The sequence below is a fragment of the Quercus lobata genome, chromosome 4 (genome assembly GCF_001633185.2).
Source record: "Quercus lobata isolate SW786 chromosome 4, ValleyOak3.0 Primary Assembly, whole genome shotgun sequence".
NCBI lineage: Eukaryota > Viridiplantae > Streptophyta > Magnoliopsida > Fagales > Fagaceae > Quercus > Quercus lobata.
The window spans coordinates 9187128-9208951 of record NC_044907.1 but is presented as its reverse complement, the minus strand read 5'-3'; positions in this window follow the sequence as shown (position 1 = coordinate 9208951).

The following is a 21824-nucleotide window of genomic DNA, read 5'->3' as shown; positions in this document are numbered from 1 at the left end:
AGTTTTACAATTGGACTTAGACCACTAACATCTTATTGCTACCCACCAGTAGAAGCTTACTGACACGACTACGTGCAAGCTTCGAGACCACGGACTCCTTCTTTCTTGGATTCTCCAGCAAGTACAAGCACACCCACTTGCGTTTCTTTAAACTCCTATGGTAGTAACTAAATGATCATCAAGCTCTTGAAGAAATCTCCTTCTTGATAATCCTAAGCTTGTGTAAAGGATAGCTCTTCACAGATCTCATAAGAGATTTACACAAATCGCAATCTGAGCAACATCTAAAACGTGGCTAGGGTTTGCCTTATATATCTAGGGCAAAACATAAAACCCTAAATGTTTTAATGAACTAGGGCTGAGTTGGAATTCTGCAAAAAAACACATTCTGCCTGATTTTCGATTGATCGAGCCAAGCCGAAATGCACTATCAATTCTACATCAACTCAAATCCAACTTTACATAAAAGACACAACTTTGAGCAAGTCTAAACAAGACTAAACAACGTGTTTTGATCATGATTTGTCAGCAATACACATTAGAGTTCTAAATACATTAGTTCCTAAGTCTTTAGAACCTAACAAAGTGTTTAAACAGAACCTTAGTCATGCCTGAAGTCCTCGAACTAGATGCTTTGGGGAAATTAATACACTATGTCATCTTTTATAAGGTGTTTAAACAGAACCTTAGTCATGCCTGAAGTCCTTGGACGAGATGCTTTGGGGAAATTAATACACTAAGGCATCTTTCTAAGTGTTAGACAGAACCTAAGTTATGTTAGGTCCCTTGGACCACATACTTTGGTAAAATTAACACTCACTGCCATCCTTCTAAAATAGAACCTAAGCTCACTGCCATCCTTCTAGGTGTTAAATAGAACCTAAGTTATGTTAGGTCCCTCGGACCACATACTTTGGTAAAATTAGCACCCACTGCTATCTTTGTAAGTATTAAATGAGTTGAAGTCCTTGTACATTTGTCTAGGTGATGATTAGAATGAGGATTGTCTCTCCCTCTCATTTCTCCCAAAGGTATATGTTTACTTCAATGCAGAAGATTCAATTCTCAAAATAAATGTGTGTTATACCTTATGATTACTGGTACTTAATCAAAGTATTTGGATTGTTGTCAGCATACTATTGTTGAAATTTTTGTTGAGGGCATTAATCATAAGCTTTGAAGCATACAATGATAAATAGAAATGGGAATACATCATGTTATATGGTAGATTGCCATTACAGGAAAAAAAAAACACAAAAAACATATATATACATGCCAAGAAAAAATTGCAAAAGAAAGTACTACATCTAGGCCTTGGCTTGGGGAGGGTCTTTCTTGGGATCGACAGCCTTGGAATGGGCATCATCATCTTTAGACTTAGTCCTTGGCCTGGGAGACTACATCACTGATTGTATGGGAATCCTCGAAGGGCTTGGCCTTTACTAGTGGCTGAGTCTCCTTACCCTTTCCAGCCCCTTCAGGAACCTCAGCCTTAGAAGGGAGAGCTTGAGTGGCATGGGGTTGCTTAGGAGGAAGGTCTACGTCTGGAATTTCTCGAATATCCTCCAAGAAGAAGATATCCTCAACCTTCCTCAGTTCGGAGTCTATAGGGACCCCCTCCCAGTCCACTGCTACCCCCCAGGACTCGATGTAGTAGTCCCTGCACACTATGGCAACCTCCTCAGTCAGCCAGGTCTCCGTTTCCTGCACCCCACGCTCATAGGATGCCGCCATCGCAACCTTAGCGGCCTCCCCGACCACTTGAGCTGCATCCTTAGCTTTCTGCAGCTCCACTTTTAGATCCATGACAGCTTGCTTCTCGGTGGCCAGGTTTATCTCAGTTATATGCAATTTCTAGCGCATATCCTTGGCCTGCCTCCCTGTGGTCTTCAAACCCGCCTCGACATTTTAGCGTGCCTGGACAGCTTCCTTAAGCTTCTCGAATAGCTCCGCTTTTTCTTGCTTAAGGTTCCCAAAAGCCTTCTCAACCTCGAGCTAGGAGTGGACCTCAGCCTTGGCCTCGTCATGAGCGTTCCTGACCCACTCCTCAGCTACGTAGATTTGCTAGGTGACTTGCATAAAAATAGCAAAGGGGTTATAAAAACATATGGATATAAGAATAGACATGCACCTTAGAGCATCCTTATCAAGGGTGTCAAATGCCAAATATTTGGCATTTGACACACGAACCTCTTAAAAATCACTTCCATCAAACATGGTAAATGCCATAATTTGAGACCGCACTGTTCATCAATGGTAAAAGTTATATTATTTTTTTATTCCGTGGGACCCACTGAATTTTCTTCTTATATTTTTTCTTTCTCCTTTTCTTGGCTTTCTTCTGTCTGTCATTCTTGTTCTCCAACCATATCTCTTTCTCTTTTCTTCTTTCTTTCTTTTTCTTCATTCACCGGCACCCATAACTGAAAACCATGGTGGCAGTGGTTCAGCAAAACCGTGAAGAAGATGAGGTTGAGTTTGTGGTTTGTGGGTCTTTGCTGTTGATCGGGGTGGCTGGGTTGCGGTGGTTCGCCAAGCATGGCTGGGTTTTGACAGGTGTGGCTGGGTTTGGGTGGGTTTCTTGATTTGATTTTGGGCAAGAAATTTCAAAAATATGGTCTTTCTAATTTTGGGTCTGTGATTTCTAACATGGGTTTGTGATTTGTGGTGGTACTGGGTTTGATTGGTGGTTTTGATGTTAGTTTGTTGAGTTTTTAATTTGGTTTTGGGTGGTGGGAATCCCGATATGCAGAGATTGTAGGTGCCATCGATGATGGTGGCTATGGCTGTGCTGTGGTGGTTTATGGTTGGGTTTGTGGGTGATGGGTTTATGGTGGTTATTGGCTGCTGGGTGTGGTGGCTATTGGCTGTTGGGTGTGGTGGCTGTTGGGTTTTGTTATACCAGTGGTGGTGGTGGTGAGTGGATGTGGTAGTGCGGGGCTGACGGTGCTGTGAGAAAGAGAGAGACAAAAGAGAGAGACAGAGGAGAGAGGAAAAATAAAAAATTATTGAAAAATAATAAAGAAACAATATTTAAATGAAATGGTAAAAAAAATAGAAGTTTTGATATAGGTTGTATTGTAAAGTGATGGGTTATATGTTATAAATATAGGTTTTGAGAGGGTAAATGCTAAATTTTTTAGAAGTCTTGATAAGGATGCTCTTAGTATTTAACGAAAAGGGGTGTTGTTTGGCTTACCATTGCAAGGTCCCTCTTCAATGACATGAAGAGGTCTGATTACCTGGTATGCCTGAGCCCCTCCATGTCTCAGGGGAGGAGAAGGGGTTGCTCTAATGCCTCGGCAAGGTATGTGGCCTGTCCCCTCTAAGACTCCCAAATCATGGCATCCCAAGGAACGTGAGCACCATCCATTTCAAGCCTAAGGGACCAGGTGCACAGCCCTCGTCGCACTTCAATCTCGTCTCGACTATCCACAGACTTAGCTCTCTTGTCCTTAGGCTCTTTGGCTTTCTTCTGTTGTTTGGCCCCCTTTTGAGGACCAACCTCGCCTTCATCCAAGTCCTCAATTGGCCTTTTCTTCCTCAAATTCGGGTTGGCCTGCAATCCAAGGTTAGTGGGGGGCGGCAGAGGAGGAGGGAGGCTGAGAGGAACTTGTGTCTTGGGGACATCTTTGGAGGTTTGTCCTTTGTTCCTACTCGACATTAGACCCGTTAAGCCAGGTCTTTGCTTCAAGTCCATGCCTTCTTCTTCAGCTTCTAAACTAATATCTAGTCGAGCGACTATTAACCTCTGATGGTGGGCTGCAGAAAATTTATCAAACTTAGTCTCAGAGCCCGAAAGCTCTACGGGCCTTTCCGGTACCCCTGCCTCTTCTTCGAAGCAGAACTAGTCAATCTTAGCATCTAAAGAATGGTGGGACGAGGCTGACTCTTTTCTCGGAGTGGCTACGTCTGGGAGGACGCATTGAATGGGCAACTGGATGGGCAGAAGGTCTCTCCGAGCCAAAAACCCTGGCTTGGAGATGTCTATCTGAGCCAATCTAGAGTTTCCAGCCCTTATCGCCTGGCCTGCTAACTGAAATATACAGGACAAGGGCACGTAGTCCAAAATCAGGTGAGCAACCCATAACTGTCCATCTTCACTCACAAATATCTCCGACCTTAGCAGGTAGTTGAGAGCTTGAACATTGGTCAAACTAATCTTTGGAGTGACGTGGTCTTTATTTGCAAAAACATCCGAGAAGGAAATCATGGTCAGACCAATGAAAATTATCATCAAAAGAAGATGAAGGGTCAAAAGTGAAAAGGAATAAAACTAAAAGGGCTAAACCCCTTGTCTAAAGGAACTAATCCTAGGGTACCCCACCTGGCTCTCCTACCTGAGTTGGGCAGTGAAGACTGTCATGCCATTCCCCGAAAATGACCAGATAATCGTCCTTCAAGCCCTTGTTGGACTTAGGAAGGCAGGATATCAACCTAATGATGTCGGACCGGGATTTGAGGTAATAGCCTGCGCTTGCAAGGGAATGACACTCGTACATATGAACGATGTTGTGCCATATGAGTTCTAAATTCATCTGGTCGTTTAGAGCATCTACTCTTCCTAGGACCCTAAATAGGTTGGGAGCGCACTAATGGGGACACAACCTGTGGTTGAGCAGGTAGTCTCTGGTTATCCTACCCATAGGAAGTGTCATTCCTCCCTCTATGAACGCAATCATTGAAATGATGACTTTACCCTCCCCTCTATTTGTAAGAACTTGGTCTAGGGAACAATATTGGAGGCCTACTCCTTGTGGGATGTGGTATTTGGCCCTAAAACCCTCCATACCGGCCGGAGAGTCTACTAAGTGCTTGAATCTACCCATCTAAGCAAACGAAGGTGACGCAAAGGAAATTTTCTAAAAAGGGAAGAAGGCCGAGGAGAGAAAGAAAATTTAAAGGAATGAATACTTACGGGAGCAGGTGCACAAAACTCCAAACCTTTAAAAAGGCCTCTTGGAAATCTTGTGAGGAAAACAACTAAGGAAGTTTAGTAATTGAAAAAGCTTTGTAAGTTCGAGTGCTGGGGATCTCTAGAAAGTTTGAAGACTTGTAAAATGAGGGAAGTGATTTCCCTCAAGGCTTTATATAGGGGATGAAAATGAGTGGGAGTTATCCCGCTCAAAATTCCAAGAGAAAGATCAACCGTTGGATCTGCGTCTCACCGTTAGATCTGAGGGACAAAGCGCCACTTGGAGCAATAAATGACAACTTGCAGATCCCAAAGCGTCAGTAGCAGTTATGAAGTGCATGAAACGACACTCCTACACGTGTAAGCCAGAGAAATAAATGGTCTTGTCTCTTATAAATCAAACCCGCCCTTTTTTCTCCTCGAATGAGAGGGAAAAACCAGAGTTTCTAGGAGCTATTGTATGGATAAGGGCCTAAAATCATGTGCTGAGCCTTGGGCTTTGTCCAAAGACATTAAATGGTCCGAGGAGGGATGAATAGTTACAAGGGGTTTTAATTTAAAGTCTCATGTGTAAGAAATGAATGAGATGTGGTCCGAGGAGGAACTACTCCTCGGATATGATGAATGCAGCTCTAATCTGCATTCCAACGATTAAGGTGACCTTCTAGGAAGCTCCAATGACAGAAGTGTGCCCCATGAACACTCAAGAAGGAAGGGAACCCAAAAATATCTACGGAAAAGTTGCAACCACCACATCAAATGCATTGCAGCTACTTTTCTGGCCGTATTTATGTGGAGAAGACCTCTAAACAGTATTGCCTTGGTTACCACAACTTGTAGAAAGCCAAAGAGGGTGTCTGATGGGACGGGCACTCAAGTAAGGGCACAAAGGATCAACAAGTGTAGGGTCAAGATGGTTAAAAAGGATCTATATAATGTAAAGGGCCTTCCTAGAGAAGGGAGATCGAGAAATCAAGAAAGAAACATTGTAGTAATCCAAAACCAGACTTGTAACAAAACTTTAAGAGCAATATTTAAGAATCAGTCTCCTCAGACTTGGTCAAGGACGTTTTTTTTTTTTTTTTTTTTTTTTTTTAGGGAATATCTACTATCTTTCTTTCTTTGTCATCTTTGTTATAAAAACCTATTGACTTGTTACTTAATTCACTAAAACCCAGTTTTCCAACCCATTCTCTACAAATTTATTGTTTTGGGCTTTTTGGGCTTAATTCAACACACCTGTTGGGCTAGGAGTTCAAACCAGGTCCATACAAGAACCATTTTTGTTTTACGAGTTAGAGTTTTCTTTAAAATACCAAAGTCACCTTGACACTTTATATATATATATATATATATATTTATACACTAATTTAAGGAATTCATTTTTGGTAAAGTATTTTAAGGAATTCACATAGATACATTGCACAAAATGTTACGTATTTTTCAAAGGCCTTGTAGCTGAATTGGCATCCCCATGCACAAAGTGCTTGGGGATCTAAGGGGGAAAGAGTTCGAACTGCAAGGTTAGCAGCATATTGTAATTATCTCTCAAAAAAAATCTTACTTATTTTATACAAATATTGTCCATATGTTTATAATGTATAGAAATTGTGTCTTTCAAGTTTCAACCTCTTATAAAACCTTTTTCTTCTTCTTATTTTTCTATTTTAGTAACCCAAACCTCATCTTTAATAGAACACTATCTAATTTATTATATAACGCCAAAAAAAATAGAACAAACAGGCAATATTGACTAACTAATATGCAAATTAAAAACAAAAAATAAATAGAGGAAATGGATAGTTCAAGGCTTCTTATTTCTTTCCATGACCGTCTGAAAGTATCTACCTAGGAAGCAATATTGTAAAGGGAATTTTGTTGAACTCTAAAGTCATACTCCATTTCATTTTTTTTTTTTTTTGAGATAAATAATTTTTATTGTTAAATTAATGCTATCTAAATAAGACAATTGATTCAAGTAAAATTAAGATATAATATATAATATTATATTTGGTACTGGTATATAACTCTTTACTTAAAACAACAAAAATTAAGACATAATTTCTAATATTATATTTGGTATATTACTCATTTGGATTTTTTTTTTCTCGGTTGCCGCAGGGGGGGGGGTCATTGGAGGTTTATGTGTAGTATAATTCTCCCTCTCCCTTTAAACGCTCTCTTTTTAAACTTTTCAAACCTAAAGACACATTGATTTATATATATTTTTAGATAAATTGGTAGTTGGTGAAGGAATTTGAATCCTAGCTGTCTCTATTAAAAACACCAATAAATATCAATTAAGTTGCAAAACTCTTAATGATTGATACCTTTTTAAATACAAGTAATTTGTTATGAATTTTAAAGTGTATGACATCCTAATCTCTCTAAAATATATGTTTTTTTTCCCCTTTCTTACAAGTAAACATTTGGGTTCATGGTATCAACCTTGAGGCCCATTAAAATTACTCTTGAGCTATCATTCTCATGACTACTTATGGGCCCTCATTCTCAAGATGTGGTGTGCTGTCACAGGCAACCAAAAATAAAACCTATACTCCTAAAAATATATGTAGTAGTGCAAGTAAGGATCGTTCCCACAGAGAGTATCTAACCTAGTTTTATGCTATGTGAACAAGGAGGGGTGGGGGGGTTGAGTATAATGAAAACAATTTTAAGAAAAACAATTAATAAACAATTCAAATTAAAATATCAAAATCAATTAAGAGAACAAACCTTGGTCCAAGTCAACATCCACAATCGGAATTTTACAACTGATCATCGATGCAAGTATATATCAATTCACACTTTGAATATTCACCGTTGGAACTATTTTCCTATCTCTCCTTAGTCGTAGTTAATTAGAATTTCAGGCAATTCACACTTTGCGTATTAGAATTTCAGGCAAAGGAACATTCTAGAACGTCAGCAGTGCAGGTGCAACAACTTCAAGTCCGATTTCGACCATGATGCAGCCCGTATCTCTCAAAACTCAAAACATGAAAGTTGTAAAGCTTTGTCTTGGAGTTCCATAGTATCTTGAATCATCTCAATTGGAGCTTGGATGAGAGAGTTATGCCTAGATTATGAAGCAATGTCAAAGTTGTCCAGAATCACCCAATTAGCTATGTTTTGCACTTAATGCCTCCATTTGCATCCTAAATCAGAATATAAGAATAATGAGTACATTTAGGCACCAAATAAATATAAAAAGACTAAATATTAAGGGAGAAAAATATGACAATTTGCATTCTCATCAAATTCCCCCATACTTAACTTTTGCTCGTCCTCAGGTAAAACTCAAATTCACTTTCCCAAAAACACCAAGGTTGCAACACCAGCAGCAAAGAACAACCAAGCTCTTCAAAACTCATAATATATCATGAATAAGAATTCTTAAACAGCTTACAATTACTTAGTAAGCATTTTCACTTGAAGATGGAGTAAACTAAATATGTAGACCCTCATGGAAATAAAAACTCGACTCTCATGTGTTTGAAGGGTATGTGTCTCGCTCAAATTCATTCCAATGGAAATGATCTACTATAGGCTTGCATATCTTCTCATTCTCCACCACTGGGATCACATGCATAACACGAATCATAAGGACTTTTCAAGGGTTGTAATGGGGTTTAGGATCAAGGTGGGAAATATTTGGGAATGTAGCTTGTTGAGGTCTAAAAAGGATCATAGTGAAGGAAACCCAAAAGAATAAGTCAAGCCCAAAAGGAAAAATCAAGCTAAGCCCAAAGTAGCTATGCAGGAAAACCCATGAAGGAATAAAAAAGCCCAGGGGATCCTGAAGCCCAGACAAAAAAGCATCCAAAAAAGGAGGATCATGGCAAGGGATAAGAAGCAAGGATCCTCAGGAACCTTCAAGAGGCGCAGATCCCTTCAGGCACAAAGACAAAGGAAGACTAGGACAGCTCAATAGAAAAAGATAGAAGAAGAAAACAAGAAACAAAAGCAAAAAACAACACGAGCGACCTCTCATGGCACAGACAGAAAAAGCCTCGGGGAACCAAGACAAGGAAGAAGAATGATAACAAACGACTTTCAAAAATGGCAGAACAGGATTCTGCCCAGATGGGAAAGAAAAGGGAAAAGTGGAAGACGCCAGAAATGGGGATGCCGAGAAGGGCATACCTCAGCACATCCCAAAGAAGATGGCCAACTAGGAACTTTCCAAAGAATCAGAGCTGAAAGAAGGAAAGAATGAGAAAAAACGGAAACAGGACTTACCGAGACGATGGGAACAGGACGTGCTCTGTTTACAAAAGAGTAAAACAGGGGAACCAACGGTTCCCCAGGAAGACCAAAAACTCCATTATAAAAGGAGGGGATGGGTTGTGAAGAAAAGGCAGCGAAAAAGAGAGAAACGCAAGAAAGAAGAAATTCTCTAGAAAAACTATCAGAAAAATCTAGAGTGGAGAAAAAATACTAAGGGAAAAAACAAACATTGCTTCCTGGTATCTTGTAAAAGCCACTATTGCCCATACCCGGATTCAACGAGAATCAAACTTTGCAAGTTTTGAAGGCTGAAATAGTCATTCAAGACTACAATTTTTGAGCTTGATTGAACCTTGTATCACGTCCTATTGAGCTTTCTATAATCAAACAGATAATGTATTAATGAAACATTGCTTCATATTTCCCAGGATCCCCACAGCATTAACTTTTTATCGCTTTGCTAATCCTGTTTCTTTCCTTCTGAATTTACCTTGTTAATTTTTGGCACTCTTCGATATCCTTGCTTGTCATTTTTATATTGTCAGGAGCATCCTTTGCATCCCACTTGATTCTTAAACAGCTCGTTAGCTACGGTGAGTCAAGGCCCGGTTCACCAAATCCTCCTTTTCATTTAGGCCCGAGATCCTTGGGCCTGAGTGTTACAAAAAAGGCACTCTCACATTTTAGCGACTCCACTGGGGACTGGGCAAAGAAGAAGGAAGAAGCAATCCCTTCACAAAGAATGCCTCCAAGACAAAGAAACAGCAAAGGAACTAATGTGCCACCTATGGCCTCCGAGCCCGTAGGAGAAAACGAGGTAGCTTCCAGGCAAGGAGGCGGGATACCCCTGGTAGAACAGGAGGTCGTGTCAAAACAAAGACACCCAAGGCAGGAACCAGACCTCATGGCCAGGATGACAGCAATGTTGAAGGATCTAGAGCAAGAAGTTCGTCTTCTTAAAGAGGGCAGGACACAGGAAATCAGAGACAATGTTCCCCCTACTGGCCACCAAGATGGGACGCAGCCAGAAGGAGGGTCAGCAGTGGGAGGAAGAGCCAACCCTCAGTACTTAACACTGGCAGATGTCAATACCCTTCTGGAGCAAGAAAGGGAAAAACTCTCAGGGACCCCCAAGCAATTCTCTCGGGATCCCCCGTTCCCTCCAGAACTTCTTGGCAAACCATACCCTAAGGGGTACGAACCCCCAAAGTTCCATCCTTTCGATGGAAGAAATGGAAGTGTCGTGGAACATGTGAGTAGGCTTTTCCACACTATAGGCCCCTATGCAGGAGACAAAGAATTATGTCTAAGGGAATTCGCCAAGTCCTTAGTGGATAGGGCATACACTTGGTATACCACGCTGAGACCCGGGTCCATCAAAACCTGGGATGAGATGATGGAAAAATTCTGCGCCAAATATTACCCTGGTGAAGACAAAATCACTTTCTAGAATCTGCAAATGGTGAGGCAGAGACCTGGAGAAGATCCTGTTCAATTCATTAAAAGATTTGAAGATGTGTTCCTAGACTGCTATGGGGACCATGAAGAAAAGGAGCTCGTGGAAACCTGTATAGCCAACATGCTTTTTGATTACAGGCTCAACCTTGAAAATCTATGTATCACGCAGTTTGCTGACCTGCTACAGAGAACCAGAAGGATGGCGCAAACCAGAAGGATGGCGCAAACCATGAGGACAAAAAGGCTGCCTGTGTCCCAAGTTATGACAGCATTAGTAGGAGAGAAAAGGAAGAGACCAGATGGGAAGGTGTTCGAGGAACCACCAGTGATCCCATGTACAGCTGAAGAGTTAAGCCATGTCCTAGACAAATGGATCGAAGATGGGGTTGTTAGGCCATTCACTATGTCCAGGCCACCAACTGAAGAAGAAAGGAAGAATCCTTTATTTTGCAGAATCCATAATTATGTCAAGCACTCCACCAAGGATTGCTGGACCCTTCGCAAGCTCTTCCACAAAAAGTTGAGAGAAGGAACCCTGGAGCTCACTCAGAAGGAGCCAGAAGTACAGAGGAACCCCTTGCCTAATCACAGAGGAAAAGGGGTGGTAGCAGTAGTAATACATGGGAACCCGGCAGAAGCAGGAGAATCTGAAGGATCCTTCCACCTGAGCACAGTCAGGACCCTCCAGAAGAATCCTAAGTTCAGGTCACTATTCAATCAATTAGGATTCGGACTAGAAGCAAGAAGAGTGGCCACAGAGTCTCTCATGAGCATAACAACAGATTCAGGGATGGAATGCTTTGCAGCAGATTCAGGGATGGAATGCTTTACAGTAGAGTCATATGCTAGTCGAGCTTTCCTAGAGACAACCAATGCAATAACCTTCACTGATGAAGACATGGAGGTTGAGCACCCAGACCACCGTTGACCCCTTTATCTAACGGCCACCATAAACGGCGTTCAAGTCAGAAGAGCACTGGTGGATACGGGGGCATCACTCAATCTCATAGCCTTGAGTACCCTGGAAGCTATTGGCTTAGTTGACAGAAGGATCCTGGGGGCTCCCATGGAAATAACAGGATTTGGAGGATCGGTGGAATCAACAGAAGGATACGTGCAGCTAGCCTTAAGGGTAGGGCCAATAGTAGCCCTGACAAGGTTTCATGTGATTAATGCAAAAGTTTCTTATCATGTGTTGCTGGGACGCCCGTGGCTTCATAAACATCGCCTAATTCCATCCACGTTCCATCAATGCATTAAAGGGAGATTGAATGGGAGGTCCATAAGGATCCCTGCCAACCATAATCCTTTTAGTCAGGGAGAAGTGAACTTTGCAGAAACGATGTTTTATGATGAATTGGAGCCAGATGTTGAGGACCCCGCCCCGGGGACCCCAGGGGCACCTATCCTAGAAGAAGAAGAAGGAGGGAGGGGCACCCGTGACATGAGGAACCTTCTGGAATGAAAAAGACAAAAAAGGGAGCCCAACTCTTTAGGATCCCGAGAATGTGTGGTGGTGCGGGAACCTGGGGGGAGGCTAATTTATCGTTTGTGAAGGTGCGCGGGACCCGAATGCATTGTGTAGGAAGGTCCCGAACCACCAAGCTGTATGATGGCCCAAGAAGAAATTCTAGAAGAACCAGTTAAGGAGGCCCAGATTCAGCCTGAGGAAGAATTGAAGGAAATAGATTTGGGAACAGAACCGGTATACCGAAAGCCTGTCTTCATTAGCAGTCAATTAGTGGCATAAGAAAGGGAACAACTGGTAACCTTGCTTCAAAAATACAGAGATGTGTTCGCATGGACCTATGATGAGATGCCTGGTTTAGACCCAGGATTGGTAGTCCATTCTCTTAATGTGGACCCAGGGATGAGGCCGGTAGTTCAACCAGCTAGGGTCTTCCACACTGAGGTAGAAGCTCAAATAGTTTAAGAGGTCAAAAAATTGCTAACAGCTGGTTTTATCAAACCCATCCAACACCCAAAATGGCTTTCCAACATTGTACCTGTGAAGAAGAAAAACGGTCAGATCCGTTGTTGTGTAGACTTTCGCAACTTGAATAAGGCATCTCCTAAAGATGAATTCCCCTTGCCCAATATCGACCTCCTTGTAGATTCAGCTGCAGAAAGCTCAATGTTCTCATTTATGGATGGGTACAGTGGGTGCAACCAAATCTGCATGGCAGCCAAAGATGCAGAGAAGACGGCATTCAGAACTCCGATTAGGAACTTTTACTACACTATAATGCCCTTTGGCCTCAAAAATGCGGGGGCTACGTATCAACGGACCATGACAGCCATTTTCCATGACATGATGCATGAGGAGATGGAAGATTATGTAGATGATATTGTGGTCAAGTCAAAAACCAGAACAGGACATTTCCAAATACTTGAGCAAGTCTTTGAAAGATGCAGGAAGTATAAGTTACGTATGAATCCCATGAAGTGTGCCTTTGGAGTGTCTGCTGGAAAGTTCCTTGGGTTCCTGGTACATCACAAAGGCATAAGTGTGGATCCAGCCAAGGCCACAGCTATCGCCACAATGAGAAGACCAACTACTGTTAGGGAACTCAAAAACTTCTTGGGAAGGGTCTCCTATATCAGGAGATTTGTGCCCGGTTTACCCTCAACTACAGCAGGCCTATCCAAACTATTGAAAAAGGGGAATGAATTTACCTGGGGGACAGAGCAGCAGGAAGCTTTTCAAAGAATTCAGGGCATCATGAATCATTTGCCCACCCTCTAGGCACCAGTACGTGGGCGACCTCTGCTACTATACCTAGCATCGAACTCCCAGGCAATAGGAGCTTTGCTGGCATAAGAAGACGATCAAGGGAATGAGCAGCCTGTATATTATGTAAGCAGAAAACTCAAGGATACCGAGACCAAGTACCCCAGAATAGAGAAAGCCTGCCTAGTGATCATTTATGCGTCCCAACGACTAAAGAGGTACTTCTCAGCTCACCAAATCCTCTTGGTAACCAAGTCCCACCCCATAAAAGCGCTCCTGCACCAGCACCTTCTTACGAAAAGAATAGCACAATGGCTAGTGTTACTCTCTCAATATGATATAGGCATAAGAACTCCCAAGGCTGTCAAGAGCCAGGCCATAGCAGATTTGCTAGCTCAATTCCCAGGAAAGGAGGAAGGCCCACTGAGCGAAGAAATCCCAGGTGAGGTAGCAGTAATGGAGATCCCAAGGAAGAAATGGACCATGAGGTTTGACGGGTCGGCTACAGCAACTTCAAATGGGGTAGGAATTGTGCTAAGTTGTGAAAATGGGGATATCATGCCCTTGCCTTTCAAGCTTGGTTTCTCATGCTCTAATAATGCAGCTGAATATGAGGCATACTTAACTGGGTTGACTATAGCACTCAGTATAGGAGTGAAACATATGAGAGTGTTGGGAGATTCCAATCTTGTAGTCTCCCAAGAAAGGTGACTTCGCATTACGAAAACAAAATTTAGCAACCTACAGGACTTGGGCACAAAGGCTGGAGATGAAATTTCAGACCTTCAGCATAGAGTACACTCAAAGAAGTGAAAACAGGTTTGCTGATGCGCTCGCCACCCTGGGATCCCAAATACCATTTAATGGGAGAGATACGCTGATAAAAATAAGAAGGCAGGAACATTCTATTGTAAGGATCCTCCAAGGGATGTACCCCGGAGAGTCCAAACAGTGGGACTGGAGGGACGAAGTCAAAGAAAAGATGAAAGAGGCAGGGCCTAGAGGGAACATTAAAGAGCTAATGGATTACACTCAGATAGAAGGAGAATTGTATAGAAGGCTGTTAGGAGGAATATTGTCCAGATGTATCACCGAGAAGGAAGGAAAGTCGAAACTAGAAGAATTACACACCCAAGCATGTGGGGTTGCAGAAAAGGTCAGCCTATATAGAAGGATGCAACGCATGGGGTATTACTGGCCAGATATGGACAAGAAAGCAGCAATTATATAGGAGAAATGTCAGGAGTGTCAGTTGGCAATTGATAAAGAAGAAGGCTACGCGGTGTTTATTGCAGAAGATTGGCAGGTTCCTTTCATAGGATACCTGGCTCAGGGGATCCTGCTAACCGACAAGAAACTGGCCCACAAGCTCAAAAAGCTAGCAGGCAGCTATTTCCTGCAGAACGACATTTTATTCAAAAAGGGATACCATGGGGATCCCCTCAGGTGCCTGGACCAAAGGAAGCTAGAGAAGTAGTCAGAGAAGTACATTCTGGAGATTGTGGAAGTCACCCGGGGAAGAGAAGGCTATACAAGCAGTTACTATTGTTGGGATATTACAGGCCAACGATGAAAAGAGACTCGGAGGAGCTGGTCAAAACATGTCATGCTTGCCAAGTCCTGGGAGATGCAATTCACACTCACCCAAATGTCCTACAGGATATGACGACGCCATGGCCTTTTCATACTTGGGGGCTTGATCTCATAGGGCCTATAAACCCTCCATCCAACGGTTATATATGGATCCTGGCAGCCACAGAGTACTTTACAAAATGGGTAGAGGCCATCCATTTGAAAAAAGCTACTGGAGCAGCTGTAGCAAATTTCATTCGAAACCACATCATTACAAGGTTCGGGATCTCCAGAAGATTGATCAGTGACAACGGAACCCTATTCATAAACAAAGATATGAAGGGGTTAACTGAAGCATACCACATCAAGCATGGAAGATCTACCCCATACTACCCACAAGGAAACGGCCAAGCTGAAGCTACTAATAGGGTAATGTTGAAGATCCTTAAGAAAATGAAGCATGAGTATGGAGGGAAATGGAGTGACTATCTGGTAGATGTGCTTTGGGCATGTAGAAGCTCTGTAAAGACAGCCACAGGATTCTCCCCATTCTCCCTGGTCTATGGAACAGAAGCCATCAGCCCCGTGGAGTTAGTCATTCCTACACCAAGGGTAGTTCTGGAGGAAAACCAAGGAGAAAGTGAGGACACAAACAATGAAAGGAGGCTAGCAGATCTGGAAGGGGTAGAAGAAGAAAGAGAGCTGGCCAAGAAAAGGAGCCAGAGGTACCAGCAAAGAATGACCAGAGTATATGCACAAGCAATACGCCCAAGAGTGTTCACTGAAGGGCAATTAGTACTAAGGATGGCGGAGCACGTGAGGAGGAACTTGCCAGGGCCTTCCAAGTTCACCCCAAAATGGGAAGGACCCTACATCGTTAATACAGCTCATGAGAGTGGGTATTATTACCTTACCAAAGAAGATGGGACAATCCTGACGGAGCCCATAAACGGGAAATGGCTGAAGCAATACTATGCATAAGGACGAGGGGATCCCGGTACCTCAGGGTCCTTTTACCAGCTTCACTATCTGCTAAGTTTTTTTTTTTTTTAATCTCTTTATTTCAGCCTTTATCATAAATTCTAGTCTAAAATGATTTTGTTTAGGAACATATGATAGGTTGACACTTTGTGGTCAATACTGCACTAAATGATTTTTCTTTGTTCCTTAAAAATGACCATGTTTTAATGAAGTTCTTGTTTCTTCAACATTTAAGTCTTTCTTTAAATACTGCAAAGACCAAGTTTGGATAGATTTAAGGAAGGATACCTGAGTAAAAAAAAAGGGTATGTAATACCCTTTTACATATGGCCCAGGATCCACCTCACAGATAATTTCAGATATCCCACAGACAGTTCCAAGGGCATAGGTCTAGGATCACATATAAAAGTAAAGTATCCAGGATACCTAGCCTAGCACTTGGCAAAAGGGGAACCTGTCAAAGTTCATGAACTAGGACCGTATCTCAAAAAAAAATATATATAGGAAAGGATACCAGTGTACCTAGTTCAGTACTTGCATAATAGATTACCGAGTACCTGGACTAGAACTTACAGTGAAGCCTGTGGAAACCATGGTCCAGGACTCAGGAAAGAAAAGAAAAAAGTCATAGGAAAGAAAAGGCAATATATCAAAGAAAAAGGCAGATTCACATACTAAGAAATGAAAAGCAGTTTTGAAACACAAAAAAAAAAAAAAAGAAACAAAGAGGAAAGCAATGTTCAAAAAAAAAAACTTATACAACCCCAAATTGTTTAAGTAAATAGGAATGAGGCTAGCCAACAGGGAGGCATCCGGAGAAATAACAGGCATAGTCAAAGTAGAAAGGATCCTCTGCCGCTTGACCTTCAAGTCTTGTAAAACCTTGTGAGCATGAACCAAAGTTTCCTCAGCAGCAGCTATCTCGGTGTCTATACTCTTGAATGATTGCCTCTGAAACAGCATATGAGCCAACAGACGCAAGTGATCCAACAGAAAAGACAAATTGAATTTGGCCTCCAAAAGGTCTTGGACCACCCCTCTCCATTCCAGAAACTTTTCTTTAGACAAAGAATCTACAGAAGAATTCCTCAAGGAAACCAGCACAGCACACAACAACTCCATCAAAATATTGCCTAGAAAAATGCCTCCCCTGAAGCCACTGGTGAAATCCCCATGACTCTTGTGTAGACTCTCTAACAGCGGCAGGCCTTCAACAGGAACAGAGAAGCGCAGGAAGCTGCCATAAGAAGACCCAAAAACATGGAAATGGCTGGCAGGAAGACTGTTAAATTCCAAGAGATCAAAGTGGGCCAGGAAGGAGGAAAGCCTTGAATCAAGATCTGAGGCAGCCACTTTCGAGGCGTCCCCCATCACTGTGTCATCACTTGCAGAGACAGGAGGACTTGCAGTCTTTTGCTCTGGATGAAGGTCAGCAACTTGAACGGGTCTCACAATTCCTTCAGGGATAACAAGCTCAAAATCTACAAAGCCTGTATCAATATTCAAAAAGAAAAAGAAAAGGAAGAACAGATTTATTCTTAAAAAAAAAAAAAAAAAAAAGGGAAAAAGAAGGACAAACCAGTACTGGCTTCTTGGGGCAGAGCCTCTTCTTCCTGATCCCCTGACTTCCTCGAGGATTCTGGGAAAGAACATAAGGCAAGTTGAAGAAAGGGTGAAGAACCAATGGCAAAGTGGCTAAAGGAAGGAATAGATGTAGGGGGCTTCGCCATTAAAAAAAAGAGAGAAGGGCAAAGGGAAGGAAATAAAGGAAAAGGAAAACATAATGGGAGCAGCTTGCACTCACCTTCTGAGCCTTCTGATTCTAAAGAAAAGGCAACACTAGGAGCGGATTTCTCACTGGTTTGACCTAAAAGGAGAAGGAAAAAAGAGGAACTCAAAAAAAAAAAAAAAAAAAAAAAAAACTGGAAAAGAAAATAGAGATGCAACGCTATTTCAAGGAAACAAGGCTTACCTGTTTGTTTGGATAAAGGAGTGTCTCCCAAAGTGCCTTTATCTGACAAGGTTTGAGGAAACACAGTCCTGATGGGACTAGGAGTGCGTTCAAGATGGGGACTTTGAGATGAAGGGATCCTAGAAGCCTTGGGGTCCTGAGAATCCTGGGAACCTTGCATCGGTTGCCCGGTTTCCCCAGCCAGACCACCAGTAGAGGGCTCCTCCCCTACAATAGGAAAAGCAACAGAAAGAGCTGTGACAGTTTCCTCTCCCAGAGCCTTGTCGGTCATAGGAGGGGATACCTCCATCTAAAGGAAGAAGAAGAGGAAAAAGCAGTGCCAAGTAAAAAACAACGGGGAAATACTAACAACACAATGTCAGAACAAAAGAGAGAGAACAAAAAAAAAAAAAGGGACACACATACCATGTCGTCACCAGAAGATTGGCTTTTACCCTTCTTATGACCAGACTTGCGCTTGGACTGTAAAGGAAACCACCACTTGTCAGCAAAATAGAAATAAGTGTAACAAGGTGAACAAATGAAAAAGAGAGAAGAAGGAAAGAAGTCTTGCCCTTCTCTCTCTCTCTACAGATTCTCTAGAAGTCTTTTGCTTACTACGAGTATGCCCAGAGGGTCCTAAAGGAGGCTGGGATACAAGACCAGAGGATCCTAAAGAACCATGGACTGAAGCAGTCATAGGAACCTGGGAAAAAGAAGACTCTACCTTGGTCTTCTTCCAGGTCCTTGAAGCCAAAGGTTCCCTGGCATCCTTGCCTTCCTGAGATGCCAAGTATGTTTGAGATTTCCCAGTTTTTCTTCTTTTTGTCTCAGAACCTATCTCCACACTTTCATCGACATCAACAGCTTTCATTTTCTTCGACCTAACATCCTTACCTTTACTCGGAGCAGTGGCAGCACTTATCATCTCCACTACACCTTTCTTGATGGGCACTCCAGAGGAAGCGCCAATGATGAGACTATAACCCAGCCAAGTCTCAGGAAAATCCTGTCCATAAGTCACCCAACCACCCCTGGAGGCATGCCACTCTGCGAACCCAGTCTTGCTGCTTGCAGCAGCAGAAACAATCCCAGCAGTAGGAAGGGATAAACGCCTATTGGATGTCGGAGCAGAAACAATGCTAAGATTCGGGGTTCCCGAACTGTACCAGAGCCAACATAGTCAACGAAAGACTTCTGTACTCTTCTCCAAAAACTGGTATAGCCACTAGAAGCAAAGACTCCTCTTTGGGAGTTAGGCACTGCAAATTGGGGGCTCCTCCGTAAGAAAAGGCCTACAGCCTCAGGAAAGGATCCAAAAAGGAAGGGATGGCACCACGTCCTTAAGACTGGAGGAATGTCCTGGTCAAAACCAAATTGTCGGAGCACCCAGTGTGCTGAATAATGAGTATATTTTGGGCCACTTGAAGAAGGCACAGGAAGCTAGGAGGGGCTAATGCAGGCAAGATAAGCCAGGCTACCCTCATCACCACGACGCAAGTCAAAGGTATTACCTGTAGAAGATAAAAAAGAAGACAAGATAGAATCACACGCGAAGCCAGGGCCAAACTCACGAGGGGATCTCCAATGTAAGTTCCTTGCTTGGTCAAATAACTCCACAAGATTGAGGCCACCACCTTTCAAGCTAATCCAACGAAAGATGATGGGAAAGGCATCAGTAGAATTGCCACAAAGACCCTTCACTATGTCAGGGGATCCTTGGAATTTGTCCTTCACAAATTTCAAATTCCTGCAGTTGGCCAAAGTAGCCGCAGAACGGTCCCACATGAAAATCTGAACGATAGCACAGCGAAGAGATGAGGTAATCACATAACAAGAATCACCCTCAGTCTCATCTCCATAAAGCTGGTCCAATTGAGAGTAAACATGACCCAAAAACAGAGGGGCCAAAGGATACTGGATACCTCAAGCCAACTTGATTGCCAACGGAAAAAAGGAAGACTTAAATCCGTACCCAGGAAACTCACTAAACAAGAATTTGCTAAGCCATAAAGCCAGAAAACCGGCCCACCTCACTTCCTTATCTTTCTCACGAGAGAGGGTCATCACCCATCTCCCCATCCTAGCCGGCTTACCACTAGAAGAGGCAGCGCGACCACTAAAATGACCAAACAATTTATCTTCTACCACGAGATCCTCACCAGAAAGATTAATATCAAAGGGGCTCTCATCACCAAACACTGGAAGGAGGAAGTTATTAACCACATCTTCCAAGGTGATTGTCAATTCACCAACAGAAAAGAAAAAAGTATGAAGGGAAGGGCACCAACGACGTACCAGATTCTTGAGCCCTTTAGTGTCTCTGAAGCCCTCAAGGTTTCTGGAAATAGCCACTGTCTTTAGGATACCAGCGCACTCCAAGCGACCCACAAACTCAGTGTTAGACAGTTCCTTGTCTACCCATATAGGCTAGCCCTGAATCTTTCCCGGGACAAAATCAAAGAAGATAGGAACCGCCTCTCAAATTCCTTGTCTAATCTGAAGATCAAAAATCTCTCTAGGGTCAGGAACCTGGGCGGAACCAGCGAAACCCGCTTGGCCAGAAAACATCCAAGCATGAGGGGATGGAGGAGCCTCACCATGAGATACATGAGGAAAAAATGAACTGAGAGAATACCAAGGATCCCTTAAAGGGAAGGCCGGACGTTCGATAACCTCACGAGAATCGCTTGGAGCAGAACCAGAAGAACCTTCACCCTTAGAAGGACTGGGGGTACGCTTTCTCCTCTTTCGGGAAGAAGAAGAAACCATTGGAACAACACGTACAATGAGAAGAAAGGTGATTGAAAGTGCGAAAAGGGCGAAGACCGGAGTAACAGAGAAGAAGAGAAAAAGAAAGAGAAACTCAAAGAATGAAAAACTCAGAGAAGCAAAGTGATAAGATGAAACGACTACAATAAAGACGCAAATAGCAGTTGGGGAAGACAGTTTATGGAAAAACGCGCCAGTGCAAAGAGGAAACTTCAAAAAAAATAATGATTATAAGGGAACGCGACACGCAAAAAGGAGGTGACCAAAAGCAGCAGAAAAGGGCCGGGATCCCAAGTAAAAAGGAAGGGAACCCAGTAGAAGTTGGAGAAGGGGATCCTACAAAAATCTTAAAAAATCTAAATCACTCACGCGTGGGCTTCAGGCAACCCACGAGCTCGGGGGGCTAAATGTTGAGGTCTAAAAAGGATCATAGTGAAGGAAGCCCAAAAGAATAAGTCAAGCCCAAAAGAAAAAATCAAGCTAAGCCCAAAGTAGCTATGTAGGAAACCCATGAAGGAATAAAAAAGCCCAGAGGATCCTAAAGCCCAGACAAAGAAGCATCCAAAAAAGGAGGATCACAGCAAGGGATAAGAAGCAAGGATCCTCAGGAACCTTCAAAAGGCACAGATCCCTTTAGGCACAAAGACAAAGGAAGACTAGGACAGCTCAATAGAAAAAGATAGAAGAAGAAAACAAGAAACAAAAGCAAAAAACAACGCGAACAACCTCTCATGGCACAGACAGAAAGAGCCTCGGGGAACCAGGACAGGGAAGAAGAATGATAACAAACGACTTTCAAAAATGGCAGAATAGGATTCCCCCTAGATGGGAAAGAAAAGGGAAAAGTGGAAGACGCCAGAAATGGGGATGCCGAGAAGGGCATACCTCAGCACATCCCAAAGAAGATGGCCAACCAGGAACTTTCAAAAGAATCAGAGCTGAAAGAAGGAAAGAATGAGAAAAAACGGAAACGGGACTTACCGAGACGATGGGAACAGGACGTGCTCTGTTTGCATAAGAGCAAAATAGGGGAACCAACGGTTCCCCGGGAAGACCAAAAACTCCATTATAAAAGGAGGGGATGGGTTGTGAAGAAAAGGCAGCGAAAAAGAGAGAAACACAAGAAAGAAAAAATTCTTTAGAAAAACTATCAGAAAAATCTAGAGTGAAGAAAAAATACTAAGGGAAAAAACAAACATTGCTTCCCGGTATCC